The sequence below is a fragment of the Eulemur rufifrons genome, chromosome 23 (assembly GCF_041146395.1).
Source record: "Eulemur rufifrons isolate Redbay chromosome 23, OSU_ERuf_1, whole genome shotgun sequence".
NCBI classification, from domain to species: Eukaryota; Metazoa; Chordata; class Mammalia; order Primates; family Lemuridae; genus Eulemur; species Eulemur rufifrons.
The window spans coordinates 32,160,526-32,171,213 of NC_091005.1; the positions used below are offsets into that span (position 1 = coordinate 32,160,526).

Consider the following 10,688-nt stretch of genomic DNA (forward strand, 5'->3'; position numbering starts at 1 on the left):
TGGCTCACCCCTGTAATCCTAGCATTCTGGGAGGCCGAGGCTTGAGGTCAGGAGTTCAAGACCACACTGAGCAAGAGCGAGACCCCATCCCTACTAAAAATAGAAAGAAATTATCTGGACAACTACAAATATATATAAAAAATTAGCCAGGCATGGTGGCACATGCCTGTAGTCTCAGCTACTCAGAAGGCTGGGGCAGGAGGACCACTTGAGCCCAGGAGTTTGAGGTTGCTGTGAGCTAGGCTGACAGCACGGCACTCTAGCCAGGGTGACAGAGCAAGACTCTGTCAAGAAAAAAAAAAAAAAAAGATACACTTAAAATCACATCTAGGGGAAAATCAGTAAGATGTCTGTTCAAAAACGTGTCAATGAGAAAAAGCAGTAAATCTTCCTTGACATCTGATTTGGGGCCATGCTTTTTCCCATTAGCTGTTTCAAAGCCTGAATCAGCAGCAAGTACACCCATACATACATACATACATACGTGTGTGCACGTGTGTGCGTGCGTATGGGTGTGTATGCACAGAAGTACATTTTGGCTGACATGTCAAGAAAAAAAAAGATACGTTTTGTGTCCCACAAACATTTGCTGTCAGTCTTGCAAGAGTGCTCTTCCCTGCAGATGGGACAACTTGCATATGGAAGGTTAAACACAATTCAGGGCCGGCACGGGGGCTCACGCCTATAATCCTAGCACTCTGGGAGGCCGAGGCGAGCAGATCGTTTGAGCTCAGGAGTTCGAGACCAGCCTGAGCCGGAGCGAGACCCCTATCTCTACTAAAAAATAGAAAGAAATTAGCCAGACAACTAAAAATATATACAAAAAGTTAGCCGGGCATGGTGGCTAATGCCTGTAGTCCCACCTACCTGGGAGGCTGAGGCAGTAAGATTGCTTGAGCCCAGGAGTTTGAGGTTGGTGTGAGCTAGGCTGATGCCATGGCACTCTAGCCAGGGTGACAGAGCGGGACTCTGCCTCAAAAAAAAAAAAAAAAAAAAAAAAAAACATTTCAGAGAGGTGCTCCTGAGAGAATCCCACCTAAACCTGGGATTTAGGCAGGTTGGTGCACACATTACAGTACTGAAAGCAAATATTACATTCTGATCTCAACATGAATCACTCCCTGAAGAAAAATATCAGAACTATTGACCAGCACTTGCTTTCCTCTGCATGGCACTTTGGTTATGTTCACACAGTGTCGACAAAACTGGTCTAATGGTGAAAAATACCATAAACAGGTTTTCTTTTCTGCCATATAGTCAGTGGGATGTTTCTGTTGGTTGTTTTTAAGTCTTAAGCAACTGGGTGTTAGTAAATAACAAAAGTGACTGGTCTGAGGGTTCATATGCGGAGATCTCTCATTTTTTCTTAGATTTTTTCTCTTTAAAAAAAAAGTTATGGTTTGCATGGAGTTGCAAAGCTAAAAATTGTTCTTACCATGGTTGACCATGTACATAATACACTGTGCATTAAGTAGCCCTTAATCAAGAGAGAATTCTCCCTTTTGTTCTTCTGTACATTATAATGTAGCAAAATTTCATTCTTGACATATCCAGATTTGAGCTGTCTTCTTCATATTACATATCAATTAATCAAGAGGTCTCAAGCTCTAAATTTCCAGAGCTCTGAAACATTTTTAACTTACTTCAAAAATAGCTTGCGTAAGTTTCTATCCCCAAGTTCAAACAAACAACAAAAAAATGAAAGACAAGAAAGAATACATAAATTGAGAGCTCCTCCTATAATCCAAGTGCCCACACATTCTCTACACGGGTTCAACACACAAAAAGGAGTCATTTCAGCTAATATAGCTTCTCGTATCTGTTTCATTGGAATATAGTCTTTCTGAGCATCTTGTCAGCATCATAGGAAACAGCAGTACTTCCGCCACCAGGACTTGGAGAGGTTTTTCACTTTGTCTGGAGTCCTGCTTTTAGACTTCTTTGGCTGTTGCTGAGTATCTGAGTATTGAATGCCAGCGACGATGGCTGTGTCAAAGACCTCTTTGAGGTCTTTTTTGAGTCAGGGCCAAACACTGAATGTAGGAGGCAGCTTTGATTTCCTCAGTGCAGGGCTTAGCCACCTGTTCAGGCACTGGCTTCTCTTGCAATTGTCCAACTCAATGAGGACTTTGATACCTTCCCTGAGATCCAACTGCGTTCCAACTAGGATGATGGGGGCTTTGGGCCAGTGGCACCGAATCTCCGGCACCCGTTTCTCACTGACATTCTGGAAGGATGAGGGGCTCATGACACTAAAGCACAGCAGGCAAATGTCTGTGTTGGTGGAGCAGAGAGGCCTCAGCTTGTCAAACTCATCCTGCAACCAAGCAACCAAGCAAAGCACCCAAAAGTTACTTTTCAAATAAATTTTTATCAGTAAAAAGAACTTCTTAACATTTTTCATGAACAGTTCTGGCAGTTACTAGAAGCAGCCGTCTGCTTCCAGGGCCAGCAGGGGGCCAGCGTTGCCAAATGTGTTCAGCATTCCCATCAATACTCACGACCTGCTTGCAACTTACCATAGAAAGAGTACTTCAAGCTCATAGGTTCTAGAAATAAAATTGACTTTATCTAGCCTTCAACCCAGTGTAACCCAGACTTACTCTCAACTGTTGGTACTTAGCTACTCTAAAATTCAGACTGCAGCCACACTGATCCCTTAAGACTCCAATCTGACCCCAGTCTATTGACATAGCTCCTCTCTCTGTGGATGTCTTACCCTCCCCCACAACAGCTGGGACGCCAATTCCTTCCCCCCCCTGCCCCCCTGACACTGTGCACACACCCTGCCCACCCTGTGCCCACTTAGTGCAGAGTAATGTTAATCAGACACAAAGATAGACCCAGAAATGGAATTGAGGACCTTTATTCGGCCACTGTTGTGAGCAACTCAGAAAACTTGTACCTCTCAATGTCACTTACAGACAGTCGTTAACACATTCTTTTTTTTTTTTTTTTTGAGACAGAGTCTTGCTCTGTTGCCCAGGCTAGCGTGCCGTGGCATCAGCCTAGCTCACAGCAACCTCAAACTCCTGGGCTCAAGCAATTCTCCTGCCTCAGCCTCCCGAGTAGCTGGGACTACAGGCATGGGCCACCATGCCCAGCTAATTTTTTCTATAAATTTTTAGATGTCTGGCTATTTTCTTTTTAGTAGAGGTGGGATCTCGCTCTTGCTCAGGCTGGTCTCGAACTCCTGACCTTGAGCGATCCTCTCCCTTTGGCCTCCCAGAGTGCTAGGATTACAGGTGTGAGCCACCACGCCCGGCCTAACACATTCTCATTCTGTCTGTATCTTCCATTTCTCTCTCCTTCCTTCATTTTCTCTTGCTTCCTTTCTCCTCTGTTTATCTCTGCCAATACCTGTGGCCTCCACACAGTGTGCTTTGGATAGATAAAGAACCAGAGAACAGGCACACCCACCCTATCCTTACAGTATAGAGCAATGGATCAAATAAGTTAGAATTGATTATAAATAAACCAACCTCCCTGCTGTCGAATGCTGTCCTGCAGTCGTTCGTTTAACACATGCACTGAAAACCACCCAGACACGCACAGTGGCAGGCGAGGGGATTTGGTTGTGAACAGAGAGATGTTGGTCTCCAAATCAGCATCTCTTTATAGCAAATATCCTATAGTTCCTTGAAGCACCAGATTCAGCTAACTGAATACTTTCACCCAACTCTTTTAAAGGGGCCAGGCACGGTGGCGCATGCCTGTAGTCCCAGCTACTCGGGAGGCTGAGGCAGGAGGATCGCTTAAGCCCAGGAGTTTGAGGTTGCTGTGAGCTAGGCTGACGCCACGGCACTCTAGCCCAGGCAACAGAGTGAGACTCTGTCTCAAAAAACAAAGAAAACAAACAAAAAAAACCTCTCTTTTATAGGAAAATATTTACATCATCTCATTCCTATTTAAAATTTATAGCTCTGGGTGCCAACCGTCCTCAAGTATCAAGTCCTTTATAATTTCCCAATGGGAAGAAAAAGTTAAATGCTACCCATGTTTTTTATTACTCAATTGGCATACTCTGATTATTTACTAAGTATATTTACATGTACAATATTCTCCATCCCTGGCTTTTTTCTCTAGATATAAAGGAAATTTGTATTTCTTTTATTTAAATATACTTTCTTCATTTGAGGCTCTGTGTTTCAATTATGCTCTCTCTGTTCTCAGAGGGCCTCAAATGAAGAAGTACAAAACTGAGACCAGTATGGACGGCCCCTCGGGTAGCCGCACCCCACTGTTGGATGGCCGTCACCCTTGGCCGTGCCCTGGAATCTGGGGTTGCATCACCAGGAAACAGGCAAGCTCAAGGCCAACCCTTCTGACTGGGCTTTGGGAACCTGGCTCCCCAGGCCTCCTGCGATTCTGGCTAAGGAGCTTGGGAAGCAAAACAGAAATTAAACACTCCCGCTCGGTGCCTGACCAGAAACCTTAGATATTTGCTGAAATAATGCAATAACATGGGCAACGAGACCAGGTGGAACGCACGCTCAGGGACACGCAGCCCAAGGCCGAGCCATTTGCACGCGCTGGCCAGGTCTCGGGAAGGGACGCCGCACAGGACCCCGCTCGGGGAGGGAAGGGTGGAGACAAGAGCCCGGACTATAGCATCCCTCTGGTCTAGCTGCAACCTGATTGTTTTTCTAAGTATAAAGATTTTTCCAAAAACCTGGAAGAAAGAAATGAAAATAAAAATAAAATGAAAAAGATTTTCCAAGTACCTCATGGGTCAAAAGGCTGAAGAATTTTCAGCTGAAGAATTTTCAGCGAACTACTCCTATTTCAGCAACACTGCTTTCTCTTATGCCAAAGGTACAGGAAAAGCCAAAGGCTCAAGAAGTGATTTCTAGTTCTTGATCCAGCCAGCGGAGCGGTCTTCTGCTCCCGACTCGTCGGCTTCCATGGGAAACCCACACTCGTGCCCGTGTTCCCACCTGTCTGTGCTCACGGAGCTCAACGGAGCCACTTAACCCTGGAGGCTTCCATGCCAACCGCCCACAGGAGGAATGTGCTCCTTCCTCCATAAAAAAGCAAAACATGGCAGGTGTCCGAGCAAGTTGCAAAGCTAGTTTCTCAGATCAGGACCAAAAAGAATAGAAGAGAGCTACCGCCTTGCCCAGCGGTGCGACAGTCAGACAAGCGCTGATTCACACTGGGGGAGCAGGAGGTGGGGGACAAGAGCCTGACTTTGACCAGCAATGCATTTTCCACAAATAGTTTCTGAAGTCGGTTTTCTACAAATTTTTAGACAGTTGCCTTCATTACATAGTAGGTTACTCTCCAGGAATCAGTACGTGAAAGTTAAAAACACAATATATCTCATGGAAAACACTGCAGGGAGACCAGAGGAATAACTTCCAGATAAATGGCAGCTTACCAACTTAACACCATAACCTTTGTTTTTCCCGCATTATAAACTTTTTTGTGTGAAAACATTTCTAAAATGACTCTTGTGCTTCCTTGACTTTTAAACAGCTAAGGAAAAAAACATCTAACTCTTCCTGGATAATTCAGAGTCATTTTAACAAAGTTTTTCTGATAAAAAAATCTATTCCTCTTCCAAAATTCTGCTTGGAGGTTTTCCTCCCGGGCCCAGCCGGCCCGTGCCTCTGCACCGAGACCGTCCCCCTCTTCGCTCCCCTCCCTTCACTTATTCCTGAACCAGCTTCTAGAAACGGGTCTGTCCTCCCCGCAGACTAAGTCTGTTGAGGGGCAGGTTTGCATCCACAGAACCTAGTGCTCCACTCGTTCACCCATTCTTTTTTTTCTTTTATCTCAGCATATTACGGGGTACAAAAGTTTAGGTTACATATATTGGTCTTGCCCCCCCCACCCCAAGCCAGAGCTTCAAGCATGTCCATCCCCTAGACAGTGCGCATTGCACTCATCATGTATGTATACACCCATCCCCACCCTCTACATCTGCCCGACACCAGATCAATGTTATTCCTAAATATGTCTTAGGGACAATCAGAGAAAACAATTTGATGGTGACTACATGTGGTGCTTATTTTTCCATTCTTGGGATACTTCACTTAGTAGAATGGGCTGTGTTCTTTGATTTCTATTTTGTTTTTTTTAGAGACAGGGTCTCACTCTGCCTCCCAGGCTGGAGTGCAGTGGCATCAACTAACTCACTGGAACTTCAGACTCCTGGGCTCAAGCAATCTTCCCACCTCAGCCCCCTGAGTGGCTGAGACTACACGCATGCACCACCAAGCTCAGTTGATTTTTTTAATTTATTTTAAGATGTTGCAGGGGGGTGGCAGGTGGCAGAGGTCTCACTAAGTTGCTCAGGCTGGTCTCGAACTCTTGGCCTCAAGGGATCCTCAAGCTTAGGGCTCCCAAAATGCCAGGATTACAGGTATGGGCCATGCAGGCAGGGTCTTGATTTTATTTTCTATGGGTAATGAAAAACAAATAGTTCTTGTTTTTTTCTGCTCACAGTAAAGGGGAAGCTGAGATGCTCCCAGGCTGGGCTATTACGACTCACGCTGCCATGGCCTCCACCAGACTGGTGTTCCCCAGGGATCCAGGCTACCCACCTTGAGGTTGAAAAAAATAAAATCTGTCCTCAGCTCTGGATTTGCTGTCCCAGAGTAGGTGAGCAACTTGAAAGCTCTGGGTTAGAGGAGGCTCTGGGGACACTGGGAAGCCTACTTCATAAATGCAGATGGTGATGGGATGGCACCTCAGAAAGTGAAATGGGCTCTTTCACCTACCTACAAAGTGCCCCCAGCACTTTACTGAGCTCCAGAAAGTCCTGGAGAGACAACAAGTCCATTAACTGTTGCTTTGGCAAACTCAAGCACCCCTGGGTGCTCACAAGGCACAGCTTGACTTCAGTGACCTGAGCGCCCACCAAGGGAGGTTTAGTTGATGACAAGTTCTTCTGGGGAGCACCAAGGGAGATTCCTGCACTTGTACCCTCTTTATCACTGCCTGGCTGTTTCCTCCAAGGCCCTGGCCAGCCAGCGAGCCAAGAATGAATGCTGACGATCTGGAAAGAATAAGCCCTGTTCATTCCTGCAGCTTACGACTGCTCCGATGAAACGTCCATCCGCTGCAAGGGACGGGGCTGGTCCCAGTGACCCCACCCACAGCTCAGGAAGGGAAGGTTTAACACTTATGGACATGAGCACCATCTTTTTCTTGAGCAAATTTCTTAAATATCAGGCTCATTGACCTTTAATAACATAATTATAAGCTATCACTAGCTTACTTTGAGAAATGATTACAAAGCATCATTGAAACTTTTTATAAAAACCAGAAAGTAATATCAGAAAGTCCTATAAGGTAAGAGCTGTTGCTGACCCTGCTTCCTGCCTTTCCTGGCCATACAGAGCTGGGCCAAACCCTGTGTTACTAGTTCAGAGTTATCTTCCTCTGTGTCCTCACTGGCCCTCCCCTGCCCCAGGAGCCAACAGCAGGGGTGGGTCTACTTCATGCCACTTTAGAATGACCCAGTTACTGCGGGAATCATTTGGAAACTCTCAAAGGTTGTTTGGAAACCTCTAAAAGCCTGTTTCCTTTCCCAGCACTGGGCTGTAACATGATACTGACCTGTCCCGTGGTGTCACAGAGCTGGAGTCTCAAGGCTGCCCATCCACAGACACCACAGCTTAAAAACAAGACCCAAATGACAATCAGGAGATGGCTTTTAACCCCTTTGAGAAGACTGCTAGTTTCAGCTTGCCCTGTGATTCTCACTCCAACCCCCTCAGCTCCTATTCTAAGTCCTCTAATGAATTAAAAACTTGCCTAAAACAGGGAAGCCCTTTGGAGGCATTCTTGTATCCGAAACTTCCAGGGCCGGCAATTCACTCCTCTGCCACCAAAGAGGCAGCAAGTCCCTGAGCCATTCCATGGTGCTCCAAATTTGTTTTCCTGTCACACTTGTTTCAAAGGACCTAAAAACAACACTGGGGTTGGGGTGGGAACCAACCCTCCAGTTTGAAATCAGTGGAAAACCTCACAGATAGCTCTGTCTTCCCTGGGGAAATGCTCCCCGACTTCAGGGTTTATCACAAAATGCTAGTTTGGTTAAGAACATGTGCACACACGGGCTGCCCACGCCGTCCTGTTTCACAGAGAGGCACTCCTTAGCTCTCTGTCAGTTCAGAGAGGATTTCAAAAGAAAATAAAAAAGGGAAAGAAAGCTTGTCCACCTTCCTCCAGGATTTGGGTACTCAGGGAGGGGGAGAGGTCTGCAGCAGGGCGAGTCATGGAAGTGTCTGTTTTAATTAAGCACTCAGTTTTGTCTCTTTCTGCACAACTCTCTAATTGTTTATAAATGTTTATACTAGCCAGCTGGGGGTGGGGGAAGAAAAGAAACAATAACCTGTGGTGGGAACCGACTAGAATAGCACCTTTTTATCTAGGGTACCTTTGAGATGAAAGAAAGGTCAGAGAAGCAATTTTTTTTAAGGAGCAACACAGTAATTGCCTCGCACTAGCGTCTGGGAATTTTTACTTTTTCTTAAATTTCAAAAAGATCTGAGAAATCAAGATAAAGGACTCCTCTGTCTTTGTATCCACCAAACCAAATGACATAGCACCCCACACATGAGAGCTTTAAGCAGCTTAAAGAGACACTGAGAAGACAGCGACAGTCAGAGACAGAGCCAGTGTGGGCGAGCGGGGACAGGGGCCGCGTGGGACACGAAAGGGAAAGAAATGCTGTTTTCCCTCCAGGTTTTGTCCAAACCTGTGGCTTCAACCAGGGCCGCTCAGGCTGTTTCACTAAAGCAAGTAATTCCTGGCGTCTCTGCGGCTCTTTAAAGTGGAGACGCCCCTTGCCCCCTTGCGAGCTGAGCCGCCTGAAAGGGAAGGACCGACACCCAGGGCCACAGGGTGAAAGCACCTGCGCGTGGCCTTCCGATTGAAACTCGGCAGCGGCGCCAGCAACGTCGCCCGGGGAAACTTCTCCATGCAGCGAAGTGACCAGGCGCCTGAACTCCACCTGCTTGACTCCCGCTTGTCTGTCACTATGTTCCCCGGCGGTCCCTTCGTGTGGCTCTGTGCCTGCCCCGTCCCCAAGGCCAGAAAACGTCCTGCACTCCGTGCTGGCTCGGTTCCGGCTGGAGCTGGGCCTTAGAGCCCTCCGCGGGCAGCGGCCACGCGCCCCCACCCCTGCCCCGGCGCCCCCAGCGCTCACCTGAGAAGTTGTCGAAGGCCGTGGGGACGTCCTCGGTGGGGACGTCCTCGGTGGGGTAGCCCTTGGTGGTGTAGGTCACCACCAGGCTCGTCTTGCCCACAACGCCAGCACGCACTTGACGCCGGGCCCCTCGGCTGGCTCGCGCGCCCCCTGTCCACCCCCAGGCTCCCCGGACCCGCGTCCCCCGCGCTCCGGGCGCAGCGGCATGGGAGGCGCCTCGCAGCGGCCGGGGAACGCGGGGTCCCCCTGCTGCGGGGGCATCGGTCCGCGCGCCCACGTGCAGGAGCGAGTGAGCGGGGCCCTGCCCGACCGCCCCTCCGCCACGGAGGGCTGCGGGAGGGAGGAGCTGTCACCGATTGCTGCGGGTGCGTCCCCCGTCCCCGAAGGCCGCGATTCCAGGCCACACGCCTTGCAGACAAAGGCGGCCAGGAAGGGTCGCGCCTCCGCGTTGCAGTGGCGCCAGCCGGCTCTGCCCCGCGCGACGGGAAGACCGCGGCCCGAGCGCTCCGTCTCCGCTGGGCTTCCCCGCGCCACGGTGCGTGGGGGGCGGGCGGGCGGGGAGGGGAAGGAGGCGGGTCCGGCCGGGCGGATCGGCCAGGAGCGAGGCCACAGCGCCGCGACCCTGCACGGGCTCCCTAGGCCGCGACCACTGCTCGACCGGCCGGGCGGTTGCGCTTTCTGGCGTCCGTGGGAGCCGGGAAACCTGAGCTTCTTCCTTTCCCCTCCGTGCGGCAGCCCGCCCGCCTGCGCGCTCCACCCAAGGGGGACAGTGAAGTGTTCTGGCGGCACGTCCTGTAAATGAGACTGAATTAACTGGCAACTTTTTTTTTTTTTTTTTTTTAAGTCTAACTACTACTGGTTGTGTGATTTTTTTTCATATTGAAGCAAAAGGATGCCAGCGCCATTGTTAATGCTCATAGGACTTTTCCTTTTGGCCTGCCATGCTCCGCTATGCGTGGATGGCCCAGCAGATTTCCTTATGGCCCTCATTCCTTCATTTACTTAAATGTAATTTGGAGACGTTAATATTATCTGAAAAAAATATTCCGTTTATCTTTGATTCCTTTCTCTCTCTGCCTTCCTCCTACATGTAGCCAACAATCCATTCAAGAAATGAGATGTCTCTTCTAGGCCTAGACAGAATACAAAGACTGCTGGGGATTTACGCTGTGGTGTGAGGAAAGCCACATACTATTATTATGTATGCAATACTATTACTAGTAGCAGTAAAAATAACAATAGCTAATAAATATTGAGCTTTCATAACGTGCCAGACACTGTGGTAAGCCCTCTGCGTGAACTAATTCCTTTAATCATAACATTCCTTATACCCATTTTACAGATGAGAACACCTGAGGCACTGAGATCTGAAGTAATATATTTGGATTCCACAAGCTAGTTAGTGGCAGTGCCAGGATCCAAACACAAGGAGTCTAACTCCACAGCCTAAGCTTTTAACCAAGATCCTGAAGGCAAAAATAAGCCATTGTGGTACAGTCAGACTTGGAAGTACTGCTGTGGCTGGAAT

General features: G+C 48.3%; 1 pseudogene; it reads right to left on the bottom strand.

The window, feature by feature from the left end:
• Positions 1-1,861: 1,861 nt before the first annotated feature.
• On the bottom strand, positions 1,862-9,421 carry LOC138373913 (rho-related GTP-binding protein RhoU-like; annotated as a pseudogene).
• Positions 9,422-10,688: the final 1,267 nt, after the last annotated feature.